Genomic DNA, 13,911 nt, shown 5'->3' with positions numbered 1-13,911 from the left:
GGTTCTCCACAGTTTTGACTCTCAAGGCACCCCATTTCAATCATATATTTTTTTTTTTTTTTTACCAGATAAAGATTTTTATAAACATGAATTCTATTTCTTCCAGAAGTATTTTGGAGCTTGGGAACTAAATTTCATCCCAAATGCCCATGGAGTTTGATTTACACAACTTTAAGAGAAGTTAAATGTTAGGTTCTTATCCAGGTTTGACCAGAAATGTCTTTAAAATAAGAACTTATTTATAATGTTTGTTTTTTAGAGGTGGAATGGGAAACTTCATGATTGTGGTAAAATGATTATGGATATCAGTATAGTATGTTCTTGTTCAAAGTACCAATTAACAAAACTGGAACCTAGTTATGTATTGAAAATTTTTAATTTTGCACTTTGTTTGCACAAGCATTAAAATATTACCAATAGCTGTATTATTAATTAATGATAAAATAACATCTAAATAACATTTTCAAAAAGTTTTGACTAAAGCCATAAAATGATAACCTCACACTTGTTTTACTTTGCTTAAATGCAAAAAATACAATTTTAATAAGTAAAATATGAAACCATAATACTAACCCTCAGGGTTTAATCCTGGATTATTTAATATCTTGAGCTGCCTTAGAAGTTTCCTAATGGGTTCCAGGCCTCTGGTTGAGAACCACTGAACTACTGCATGAATCCTTGTATATTTAACTGCATAGTAGTCATTTGTGAGAGAGACGGACATCCGGGTAGTTGGAGGATGAAGGAAGAGCGCAGATCGATAGATAGCGTTCATTGGCGCACAGGACTCCTCTTGGGCCAATCAGCACCAATGTTTTGGAGCACAGTATGTTACCCGCCATGAAACAAGAAGTGCTTGCCTGTTCAAGTTGCCGACTGTCGTGACCAGTGACCACCACCATGGATTCAGCTGGGACAAATACGGTAATGACATTTAACTGTTGTTAATGTTACAGCTATTTTGTAGAAACGGGGGGAAATTAAATCTTTCTCCCGACGTTGCTAATGCTAACGCAGAGTAGTTAGCTATTATTCCACGTTTATGGTAGCCTACTAGCTCTGGTAACGACATTTTTGCCTGGTGTTTATTATTTTTTAACGTTTGCCTCTTCCTCTGGTGAAAATGTTGTTGCAAACGTAGGTAGTGTTAGCCGCCGCCAAGTACACTGGTCATGTCTTCTGTGTGATTGAAGACATGAAGACATGAAGACAAACATTTCCCTTCTGTTTCAGTGCAACCGCTGTGTGAAAATAAGGCATGTGTCTAAGCCTAAGAATAAAGCTTATTCAAATATTGCAAGTGTATTGTCAGTGTATAAAGTAAACAGAGCAAAGTGAAACAATAAATCATGGAGGGCACAACCTAAATAATAAAATAAAATATAACAAATTAATAAAACAAATTGATTGATTATTTCAGCTCAACAAAACGAAAACAAACGCGTCCGTGACTCTCCTGTTCAAACCTGTTGAACAAAATGAACAAATCTTTTTTCGAGTCATTTGGTTCATTCAACGAACGAAATGAACGAATTGACTCGGAAAAAGATTCGTTCATTTTGATGAACTAGTTCGAAACATGAGAGTCAGACAGAACAGAGCAAGGCGAGCATTTGAGCTTATAAAACTTAAACTTTGTTGTTGTTGTTTTTTTTAATGAGCGATCGTTTCACTTGATAAGACCCTTATTCATCATCTGGAATCGTTTAAAGCCCTTTCAACAGTTTGAAGTTTGCACTGAAACTGTCTTTTGGACCTTGAACTGTTTGGTTCCCATTGAAGTCCATTATATGGAGAAAAATCCTGGAATGTTTTATTTAAAAACCTTAATTTCTTTTCAACTGAAGAAAGAAAGACATGGACATCTTGGATGACATGGGGCTGAGTAAATTATATAACGTAAAAAGTACATTCGAATCCTCAGTATTCATAAAAGAGTAGGCGAGAATTACCTGGTTGATGTACAAATTATCGCGAGATTTGTACGATAGTGCGTTCGAATATCCCTACTTTCTTACTATATAGGCGAAAACAGTACGTGAAAGAAGCAGTAAGTTCGAAAATCAGTATTCATAAAAGAGTTGGTGAGAAGTTCCTGGATGATCACCTGCTTTCGCACAGATATTTGAGTGCTTGTCCGATTGTACTCATCTATCCCAGGAGGCCATGCGAGAGGATACATCATTATCAACATCGCGGAGATCAGCAGTTAAACACGGTTCCTTGTGTTTAACTCGTATGTGTTAAACTACTATATAGAGTAAACTTTTTAACTAATGAAAGTGTAAAGGAGTTAGACAATATAGTTGTGATTTTGCTGTAAACACGTTTTACTATATAGCTAGTTAACAGGGGAGCTTCAGTAAGTACACGTAACGTTACATTTCTTAAGTGGATTTACATAACAGTACACCTTTATTTAAAATGTCTTTTACATCAGGAAGGACCATATTGTATAAGTATTGGAGATGAGCACATCACAACATGAAAAATTCATGAGTTTAAGGAAGGTTTTGTGTGCTGTGCTAGTAGGATAATTCACTGTGGTAAACACTGTTTACATTAGACAAATGTGCTATAAATAAGGCAAATAAACAAATCTATAGTAACTAAACATGATATTTAAGTTGTCCCTTATTAGTGTTGATATATAGACGAATCCGACGAGCGTTCTGTGTAGGCTGCCATCTTGTGGCGACGCCATTACTGAGCTGTTACACAGGCATATAGACATATACACCGGTATGTAAACAAACCTCGGTGATAACGCGAACTCACCCTCGGTGACAGCTACAGCCAGGCAGAATGACTTGTTGGTTTGATCTGTGACTGCAGTGGCCTCCAGTCACAGATGAAGGTACAAACGATCTTACAGATTAACGTTATTTATGAAAATAGCTTGGCAAGCTAGCTAGACTAACGTTTGCTAACGAGGAAACTATAAAAAGATCTGTCCATTTGGCAACAATAAATAAATAAATGAATGAAATCAAATAAACAAATTCATGTTTTTCATTTGTGTCCATTATTTATCTCATTTTCACATTGCAACAGGCAAGGGTAAGGTAACGTTACAGCTAGAAAGTATACATAATATCGACCAATTAGTGTTTTTAAACCATGGAAAGAGGTCAATATAACAGCAGGAAAACAATTATGTCACATAACGTTACATTTAGCTCAGGAAAGCCATTTAATGACCATAGCATGTTAATTGAATAGAAAAAATAGCAAGAGAGGAGATTTTGCTGATCACTATATCACATATTTATTATATATTTTTTACTTATGTCATTAAATAATTGTTATTATACGCGAATGTCCGCCTCTTGTACTCGCCCAGGAAATCTGTAAACCGTACAACACCAGACAGGGGCAGTCGACCCGGGGTATTCACAGTGTTTTCTCTTCAAAATTGAAATTTTACTGCCACCATTGAAACAATTTATAACGGAAACTGTTTACCCACTCGACATTATACAAGGGGTAACGTTGTAACGTTAGTGACAGTTGTAAATCGCGGGCTGTTTATTCCAGTGGACGCAAGTTGCAACTAAAACAATAGGAGGCAATGGCGCAATGCTACTCAGCAACAGCTCAGTAATGGCGCCCGCTTACTTCCAGTAGTTTCGCCGGATTCGTCTATTGAGGAACATTTAAGTTGGATAAAAAGTGAGTTAACATATCAACCTCAGCATGTAAATTCAGTGTTGAGCTCGTAATGTGAATCTTGTCTGTATGTTACAGGGACAGAAGAACACGTGTGTTTAATCCAGTGGAGAGAGGCTCATGATGCTGAATGCTGTCATCAAAGGATTTGAGTGAGTATACTACAGAAATGGATAACAAAATCTATTAAATCTTAAGTTGTAGTTTATTTGAATGATTGTAATTTCAAACTGAGAAATTGCAACACTTTACTGATTTCTGTGCATTTGCTGCAGAACTTTTGTGGTGGAGCAGGACCTGCAAGGAAAGATGATGGCAGCATTTGTTGGGGAAAAAAGGTTTTAGGGATTTTACTCCAATATAAAGTAAGGTTATTTTTAAAACATAAATCAAATGACATTGTGCTATTAAAATGACTGCTTTTGTGTAATGTTTGTGCATTTTTGTAGGATCTGAAATGTCTGCAGACTGGTGTGAGAACTGAGGATGAGGAGCTCAGAGCTGAATCCTTGAAGTGGTGCCATGGATGAGACCCTCCATCTCTCCGCCTGCCCTTACGAGAACCTCTATCGCCCCATCTGCCCTTATTGCCTCAGATTGCACTCAGGTCTAAGTCTCGTGGCCCTCTATCAGAATGCAGAGTTTTGAGGAGATTGGAGAAACGTAATTTCTCGCCCAAAAAAACAAAACAAAAGGGGTACCACTGTCGTTTTTTTTTTCGGGTCGAAATTTTGAGTTTCGATATCTCAGCTCTGGAAGGGTCTACAGCCTCCATTTTTGCACTTCCAGAGCTGAGAAATCGAAAATCAAAATTTCGACCAGAAAAAAAAAAACGACAGTGGTACCCCTTTCGTTTTTTTGGGGGGCGAGAAATTAAGTATCCCCAATCTTCTCAAAACTGTGGATTCTGATAGAGGGCCATGAGACTTAGACCTGAGTGCAACAATGGAGGCTCTAGACCCTTCCAGAGCTGAGATAGCGAAACTCAAAATTTCGACCACAGAAAAAAAACAACAGTGGTACCCCTTTCGTTTTTTTTTTTTTCGGGTGAAAAATTAAGTATCCCCAATCTTCTCAAAACTCTGGATTCTGATAGAGGGCCATGTTTATAATGACATAAATGCTACGTGGGATCTCAATATCTCAGCTCTGGAAGGGTCTAGAGCCTCCATTTTTGCACTCAGGTCTAAGTCCCATGGCCCTCTATCAGAATCCAGAGTTTTGAGAAGATTGGAGAAACTTAATTTCTCGCCCAAAAAAAAAAAATGAAAGGGGTACCACTGTCGTTTTTTTTTTCGGGTCGAAATTTTGAGTTTCGATATCTCAGCTCTGGAAGGGTCTAGAGCCTCCATTTTTGCACTCAGGTCTAAGTCCCATGGCCCTCTATCAGAATCCAGAGTTTTGGGAAGATTGGAGAAACTTAATTTCTCGCCCAAAAAAAAAAAATGAAAGGGGTACCACTGTCGGTTTTTTTTCGGGTCGAAATTTTGAGTTTCGATATCGCAGCTCTGGAAGGGTCTTTAGCCTCCATTTTTGCACTCAGGTCTAAGTCTCGTGGCCCTCTATCAGAATCCAGAGTTTTGAGAATATTGGAGAAACTTAATTTCTCTCCCAAAAAAAAAAAAAAATAACGAAAGGGGTACCACTGTCGTTTTTTTTTTCGGGTCGAAATTTTGAGTTTCGATATCTCAGCTCTGGAAGGGTCTACAGCCTCCATTTTTGCACTCAGGTCTAAGTCTCGTGGACCTCTATCAGAATCCAGAGTTTTGAGAAGATTGGAGGAACTTAATTTCTCGCCCAAAAAAAAAAAGGAAAGGGGTACCACTGTCGTTTTTTTTCCGGGTCGAAATTTTGAGTTTCGATATCTCAGCTCTGGAAGGGTCTTTAGCCTCCATTTTTGCACTCACGTGTAAGTCTCGTGGCCCTCTATCAGAATCCAGAGTTTTGAGAAGATTGGAGAAACTTAATTTCTCGCCCCAAAAAAAAAAAACGAAAGGGGTACCGCTGTCGTTTTTTTTTTCGGGTCGAAATTTTGAGTTTCGATATCTCAGCTCTGGAAGGGTCAAGAGCCTCCATTTTTGCACTCAGATCTAAGTCTCGTGGCCCTCTATCAGAATCCAGAGTTTTGAGAAGATTGGAGAAACTTATATTCTCGCCCCCCCACCAAAAAAAAGGGTACCACTGTCGCTTTTTTTTCGGGTCGAAATTTTGAGTTTCGATATCTCAGCTCTGGAAGGGTCAAGAGCCTCCATTTTTGCACTCAGATCTAAAGCTCGTGGCCCTCCATCAGAATCCAGAGTTTTGAGAAGATTGGAGAAACGTAATTTCTCGCCCCAAAAAAAAACCGAAAGGGGTACCACTGTCGTTTTTTTTTTTCGGGTCGAAACTTTGAGTTTCGATATCTCAGATCTGGAAGGGTCTTTAGCCTCCATTTTTGCACTCAGGTCTAAGTCTCGTGGCCCTCAATCAGAATCCAGAGTTTTGAGAAGATTGCAGAAACTTAATTTCTCACCCAAAAAAAAAAAAATGAAAAGGGTACCACTGTCGTTTTTTTTTCGGGTCGAAATTTTGAGTTTCGATATCTCAGCTCTGGAAGGGTCTTTAGCCTCCATTTTTGCACTCAGGTCTAAGTCTCGTGGCCCTCTATCAGAATCCAGAGTTTTAAGAAGATTGGAGGAACTTAATTTCTCTCCCCCCAAAAAAAACGAAAGGGGTACCACTGTCGTTTTTTTTGGGGGGGTCGAAATTTTGAGTTTCTCTGATCTTCTTGAAACTCTGGATTCTGATAGAGGGCCATGAGACTTAAACCTGAGTGCAAAAATGGAGGCTCTAGACCCTTCCAGAGCTGATATATAGAAACTCAAAATTTCGACCAGAAAAAAAAAACGACAGTGGTACCCCTTTCGTTTTTTTTTTTTTCGGGCGAAAGATTAAGTATCCCCAATCTTCTCAAAACTCTGGATTTTGATAGAGGGCCATGAGACTTAGACCTGAGTGCAACAATGGAGGCTCTAGACCCTTCCAGTCCTGAGATATTGAGATATTTATAATGGCATAAATGTTATGTAGGATCTCAATATCTCAGCTCTGGAAGGGTCTACAGCCTCCATTTTTGCACTCAGGTCTAAGTCTCGTGGACCTCTATCAGAATCCAGAATTTTGAGAAGATTGGAGGAACTTAATTTCTCGCCCAAAAAAAAAAAGGAAAGGGGTACCACTGTCGTTTTTTTTCCGGGTCGAAATTTTGAGTTTCAATATCTCAGCTCTGGAAGGGTCTAGAGCCTCCATTTTTGCACTCAGATCTAAAGCTCGTGGCCCTCCATCAGAATCCAGAGTTTTGAGAAGATTGGAGAAACGTAATTTCTCGCCCAAAAAAAAAAATGAAAGGGGTACCACTGTCGTTTTTTTTTCGGGTCGAAATTTTGAGTTTCGATATCTCAGCTCTGGAAGGGTCTTTAGCCTCCATTTTTGCACTCAGGTCTAAGTCTCGTGGCCCTCTATCAGAATCCAGAGTTTTAAGAAGATTGGAGGAACTTAATTTCTCTCCCCCCAAAAAAAACGAAAGGGGTACCACTGTCGTTTTTTTTGGGGGGGTCGAAATTTTGAGTTTCTCTGATCTTCTTGAAACTCTGGATTCTGATAGAGGGCCATGAGACTTAAACCTGAGTGCAAAAATGGAGGCTCTAGACCCTTCCAGAGCTGATATATAGAAACTCAAAATTTCGACCAGAAAAAAAAAACGACAGTGGTACCCCTTTCGTTTTTTTTTTTTTTCGGGCGAAAGATTAAGTATCCCCAATCTTCTCAAAACTCTGGATTTTGATAGAGGGCCATGAGACTTAGACCTGAGTGCAACAATGGAGGCTCTAGACCCTTCCAGTCCTGAGATATTGAGATATTTATAATGGCATAAATGTTATGTAGGATCTCAATATCTCAGCTCTGGAAGGGTCTACAGCCTCCATTTTTGCACTCAGGTCGAAGTCTCGTGGACCTCTATCAGAATCCAGAATTTTGAGAAGATTGGAGGAACTTAATTTCTCGCCCAAAAAAAAAAAGGAAAGGGGTACCACTGTCGTTTTTTTTCCGGGTCGAAATTTTGAGTTTCGATATCTCAGCTCTGGAAGGGTCTTTAGCCTCCATTTTTGCACTCACGTCTAAGTCTCGTGGCCCTCTATCAGAATCCAGAGTTTTGAGAAGATTGGAGAAACTTAATTTCTCGCCCAAAAAAAAAAAAAACGAAAGGGGTACCACTGTCGGGTTTTTTTTCGGGTTGAAATTTTGAGTTTCGATATCTCAGCTCTGGAAGGGTCTAGATCCTCCATTTTTGTACTCAGGTCTAAGTCTAATGGCCCTCTATCAGAATCCAGAGTTTTCAGAAGATTGGAGGAACTTAATTTCTCACCCCCCAAAAAAAAAAAAACGAAAGGGGTACCGCTGTCGTTTTTTTTTTCGGGTCGAAATTTTGAGTTTCGATATCTCAGCTCTGGAAGGGTCAAGAGCCTCCATTTTTGCACTCAGATCTAAGTCTCGTGGCCCTCTATCAGAATCCAGAGTTTTGAGAAGATTGGAGAAACTTAATTTCTCGCCCCCCCCCCCAAAAAAAGGGTACCACTGTCGCTTTTTTTTCGGGTCGAAATTTTGAGTTTCGATATCTCAGCTCTGGAAGGGTCTAGAGTCTCCATTTTTGCACTCAGATCTAAAGCTCGTGGCCCTCCATCAGAATCCAGAGTTTTGAGAAGATTGGAGAAACGTAATTTCTCGCCCAAAAAAAAAAACGAAAGGGGTACCACTGTCGTTTTTTTTTTCGGGTCGAAATTTTGAGTTTCGATATCTCAGATCTGGAAGGGTCTTTAGCCTCCGTTTTTGCACTCAGGTCTAAGTCTCGTGGCCCTCTATCAGAATCCAGAGTTTTTAGAAGATTGGAGGAACTTAATTTCTCGCCCCCCAAAAAAACGAAAGGGGTACCACTGTCGGTTTTTTTGGGGGGGTCGAAATTTTGAGTTTCTCTGATCTTCTTGAAACTCTGGATTCTGATAGAGGGCCATGAGACTTAAACCTGAGTGCAAAAATGGAGGCTCTAGACCCTTCCAGAGCTGATATATAGAAACTCAAAATTTCGACCAGAAAAAAAAAAACGACAGTGGTACCCCTTTCATTTTTTGTTTTTTTTCGGGCGAAAGATTAAGTATCCCCAATCTTCTCAAAACTCTGGATTTTGATAGAGGCCCATGAGACTTAGACCTGAGTGCAACAATGGAGGCTCTAGACCCTTCCAGTCCTGAGATATTGAGATATTTATAATGGCATAAATGCTATGTAGGATCTCAATATCTCAGCTCTGGAAGGGTCTACAGCCTCCATTTTTGCACTCAGGTCTAAGTCTCGTGGACCTCTATCAGAATCCAGAATTTTGAGAAGATTGGAGGAACTTAATTTCTCGCCAAAAAAAAAAAAGGAAAGGGGTACCACTGTCGTTTTTTTTCCGGGTCGAAATTTTGAGTTTCGATATCTCAGCTCTGGAGGGGTCTATAGCCTCCATTTTTGCACTCAGATCTAAGTCTCGTGGCCCTATATCAGAATCCAGAGTTTTGAGAAGATTGGAGAAACTTAATTTCTCGCCCCAAAAAAAAAAAACGAAAGGGGTACCACTGTCGTTTTTTTTCCGGGTCGAAATTTTGAGTTTCAATATCTCAGCTCTGGAAGGGTCTAGAGCCTCCATTTTTGCACTCAGATCTAAAGCTCGTGGCCCTCCATCAGAATCCAGAGTTTTGAGAAGATTGGAGAAACGTAATTTCTCGCCCAAAAAAAAAATGAAAGGGGTACCACTGTCGTTTTTTTTTCGGGTCGAAATTTTGAGTTTCGATATCTCAGCTCTGGAAGGGTCTTTAGCCTCCATTTTTGCACTCAGGTCTAAGTCTCGTGGCCCTCTATCAGAATCCAGAGTTTTAAGAAGATTGGAGGAACTTAATTTCTCTCCCCCCAAAAAAAACGAAAGGGGTACCACTGTCGTTTTTTTTGGGGGGGTCGAAATTTTGAGTTTCTCTGATCTTCTTGAAACTCTGGATTCTGATAGAGGGCCATGAGACTTAAACCTGAGTGCAAAAATGGAGGCTCTAGACCCTTCCAGAGCTGATATATAGAAACTCAAAATTTCGACCAGAAAAAAAAAACGACAGTGGTACCCCTTTCATTTTTTGTTTTTTTTCGGGCGAAAGATTAAGTATCCCCAATCTTCTCAAAACTCTGGATTTTGATAGAGGCCCATGAGACTTAGACCTGAGTGCAACAATGGAGGCTCTAGACCCTTCCAGTCCTGAGATATTGAGATATTTATAATGGCATAAATGCTATGTAGGATCTCAATATCTCAGCTCTGGAAGGGTCTACAGCCTCCATTTTTGCACTCAGGTCTAAGTCTCGTGGACCTCTATCAGAATCCAGAATTTTGAGAAGATTGGAGGAACTTAATTTCTCGCCAAAAAAAAAAAAAGGAAAGGGGTACCACTGTCGTTTTTTTTCCGGGTCGAAATTTTGAGTTTCGATATCTCAGCTCTGGAGGGGTCTATAGCCTCCATTTTTGCACTCAGATCTAAGTCTCGTGGCCCTATATCAGAATCCATAGTTTTGAGAAGATTGGAGAAACTTAATTTCTCGCCCCCCCAAAAAAAAACGAAAGGGGTACCACTGTCGTTTTTTTTCCGGGTCGAAATTTTGAGTTTCAATATCTCAGCTCTGGAAGGGTCTAGAGCCTCCATTTTTGCACTCAGATCTAAAGCTCGTGGCCCTCCATCAGAATCCAGAGTTTTGAGAAGATTGGAGAAACGTAATTTCTCGCCCAAAAAAAAAAAAAATGAAAGGGGTACCACTGTCGGTTTTTTTTCGGGTCGAAATTTTGAGTTTCGATATCTCAGCTCTGGAAGGGTCTTTAGCCTCCATTTTTGCACTCAGGTCTAAGTCTCGTGGCCCTCTATCAGAATCCAGAGTTTTAAGAAGATTGGAGGAACTTAATTTCTCGCCCCCCAAAAAAAACGAAAGGGGTACCACTGTCGTTTTTTTGGGGGGGGTCGAAATTTTGAGTTTCTCTGATCTTCTTGAAACTCTGGATTCTGATAGAGGGCCATGAGACTTAAACCTGAGTGCAAAAATGGAGGCTCTAGAGCCTTCCAGAGCTGATATATAGAAACTCAAAATTTCGACCAGATAAAAAAACAACAGTGGTATGAATGTGGAAAGCCCTCCCTGACCATCTGAGGACACATCAAACTATTGAGACTTTTAAAAAAGGAATAAAACCTTTTCTTTTTAGGAGAACTTTTGACTTTTAACTACTATGTCTATTTTTTACAATGCTTTTATGATCTTAAACTGTAGCACTTTGAGATTTGCTCTAAATGTAAGGTGCATTACAAATAAAATTTATTATTGAGTAGGTACTTAATTTCAGTAAGTACTTACTCATCGAGCGCTAAAAGTGTAAGTACTTTATAGCCAAATCTCGTTGAGTATGAATGCGAACCGGACATCTGCCATGTTGACGTTATCATGTGACCTACTATGTGTTATCACAAGCGCAACACCTTAAAATATAATGAATGACACATTTAATTCATCTATCTTATCTTGATATTGATGAAACTTGCTCATTTTGTTGTGGTATTGTTTAAGAAACAGCTGCCCATGTATTTTGTGAATGCATTTAGGGTTGATTTAAGTTGTTATATTTTAAACCCTACTAATGTAACCAACAGTGTTATTCTTATAACGATATTTTTTTTATCAAGAAACCCCAAAATCGTCATCTCTTGATTATGTTGTTAATTTTTTTGTTTTATACTCAGAAAGTTTCTCTTTTAATTTTTCCTCTTTTTCTTCATGAATTTACCTTGTTGCATCCCTCAGACTTATAACAATTTTTTTTTATGTTTTATGAAGAACTATAATGAAGATATTTAGCCTTTTTTATTGTTCTTTTTTCCTGTGTATAAATATAATTTTATTTCATATTATAATGTACACAAACCAATGACTTTTATATTTTCTGTTTTGTCATTATGATTGTTACATACAACTATGGTATCTTTCCATGATCTTGCATGTAATAAGTTTAAATTATATGAGCGACAGGTGCACTAACACTTCATAACATCAATAACTTGACAGCACAACCTAGAACAGTTTTCCTCTGCGTTTTTAACGTCTGCAGAAAGGAGACGGGCAGCTGCTCGAACATCTCTTTTGGAGAAAACTGTTGATTTTATACTCAAAAAGTGTAAGTATCAGTCCTTAAAAATTAATATTACCTCAGAATGAATAGCATTGTTAGCCCACCCCAAAACTTAAACAAAATAATAATGTTAAATGCTGACCAATACTTAATTTTATAACTTGTTTATATACTAAAAATATAATTTAATAAAATAAGCAAAATGTAATTTGTTTTGTCATATGACAGTTATGCATGAATAAATTTATACTGCTAAATGCAGTGATACATCTCAATTGTCAGTCAATCGATGAATTAATGCATACAATAATTAAATTTTATATAATGACAATAAGAAACATGAATAAATGAGTAGAAGAACAAATAAAAGTAACCATCACAATAAACAAATGCATATACAAGTCAACAACACATGAAACAAAGCTTTATTCAAAGTACAAGCAGGTATTCACAGCCGCTGAACACCACATCCTACTGCCGTCTCAACACAGCGGTTCCTATTCTGCGGCTTTATTCTGATGAATTCACCAGAGGGGACTGTGCCTTCGTGCTGGAGCTTGTTGCTGCAGTGCGCTTCACAATCTGAGGCAATGAGGGCAGGTGGAGAGATGGAGGGTCTCATCCATGGCACCACTTCCAGGATTCAGCTCTGGGCTCCTCATCCTCAGTGCTCACACCAGTCTGCAGACATTTCAGATCCAACAAAAATGCACAAACATTACACAAAAGCAGTCATTTTAACACACTATATCATTTGATTTATGTATTAAAAATAACCTGCTTTATATTTGAGTAAAATCCCTGAAACCTTTTCTTTTCCCAACAAGTGCTGTCAGTCATCATCTTTCCTTGCAGGTCCTGCTCCACCACAAAGCCCTGCAGCAAATACACAGAAATCAAGACTCAGAAAAGTGTTGTAATTTCTCAGTTTGAAATTACAATCATTTAAATAAACTACAACTTAAGATTTAATAGATTTTGTTATCCATTTCTGTAGTATACTCACTCAAAGCCTTTGATGACAGCATTCAGCATCATGAGCCTCTCTCCACTGGATAAACACACGTGTGTTCTTCTGTCCCTGTAACATACAGACAAGATTCACATTACGAGCTCAACACTGAATTTACATGAGCTGAGATATTGAGATCCCACGTAGCATTTATGCCATTATAAATATCTCAAAATCTCAGCTCTGGAAGGGTCTAGAAGAGCCTCCATTTTTGCACTCAGGTCTAAGTCTCATGGCCCTCTATCAGAATCCAGAGTTTTGGGAAGATTGGAGAAACTTAATTTTTCGCCAAAAAAAAAAAACGTAAGGGGTACCACTGTCGTTTTTTTTTTCGGGCCGAATTTTTGAGTTTCGATATCTCAGCTCTGGAAGGGGCTAGAGCCTCCATTTTTGCACTCGGGTCTAAGTCTCATGGCCCTCTATCAGAATCCAGAGTTTTGGGAAGATTGGAGAAACTTAATTTTTCGCCCAAAAAAAAAAAAACGTAAGGGGTACCACTGTCGTTTTTTTTTTTCGGGCCGAATTTTTGAGTTTCGATATCTCAGCTCTGGAAGGGGCTAGAGCCTCCATTTTTGCACTCGGGTCTAAGTCTCATGGCCCTCTATCAGAATCCAGAGTTTTGGGAAGATTGGAGAAACTTAATTTTTCGCCCAAAAAAAAAAAACGTAAGGGGTACCACTGTCGTTTTTTTTTTCGGGCCGAATTTTTGAGTTTCGATATCTCAGCTCTGGAAGGGGCTAGAGCCTCCATTTTTGCACTCAGGTCTAAGTCTCATGGCCCTCTATCAGAATCCAGAGTTTTGGGAAGATTGGAGAAACTTAATTTTTCGCCCAAAAAAAAAAACGTAAGGGGTACCACTGTCGTTTTTTTTTTTTCGGGCCGAATTTTTGAGTTTCGATATCTCAGCTCTGGAAGGGGCTAGAGCCTCCATTTTTGCACTCAGGTCTAAGTCTCATGGCCCTCTATCAGAATCCAGAGTTTTGGGAAGATTGGAGAAACTTAA

The 13,911-nt window shown here is 38.9% G+C and overlaps 2 long non-coding RNA genes across 2 annotated transcripts; one reads left to right on the top strand and one right to left on the bottom strand.

The window, feature by feature from the left end:
- The first annotated feature begins 761 nt into the window (after positions 1-761).
- On the top strand, positions 762-4,469 carry LOC120485779 (uncharacterized). The gene is made up of 4 exons (XR_005624020.2): positions 762-924; positions 3,748-3,821; positions 3,945-4,034; positions 4,119-4,469. It is a non-coding gene; the product is annotated as an uncharacterized LOC120485779 (long non-coding RNA).
- Positions 4,470-10,958: 6,489 nt separating this feature from the next.
- Positions 10,959-13,363, bottom strand: LOC148995799 (uncharacterized). Its single transcript, XR_016169759.1, has 3 exons — positions 12,903-13,363; positions 12,674-12,772; positions 10,959-12,577 (listed from the first exon to the last, which is right to left on the bottom strand). It is a non-coding gene; the product is annotated as an uncharacterized LOC148995799 (long non-coding RNA).
- Between the last annotated feature and the right edge of the window lie 548 nt (positions 13,364-13,911).

Source organism: Pimephales promelas, chromosome 2 (assembly GCF_988280905.1).
Source record: "Pimephales promelas chromosome 2, fPimPro1.hap1.1, whole genome shotgun sequence".
NCBI classification, from domain to species: Eukaryota; Metazoa; Chordata; class Actinopteri; order Cypriniformes; family Leuciscidae; genus Pimephales; species Pimephales promelas.
The sequence above is the reverse complement of the archived record's forward strand: the minus strand, read 5'-3'. Positions and strand labels throughout refer to the sequence as shown.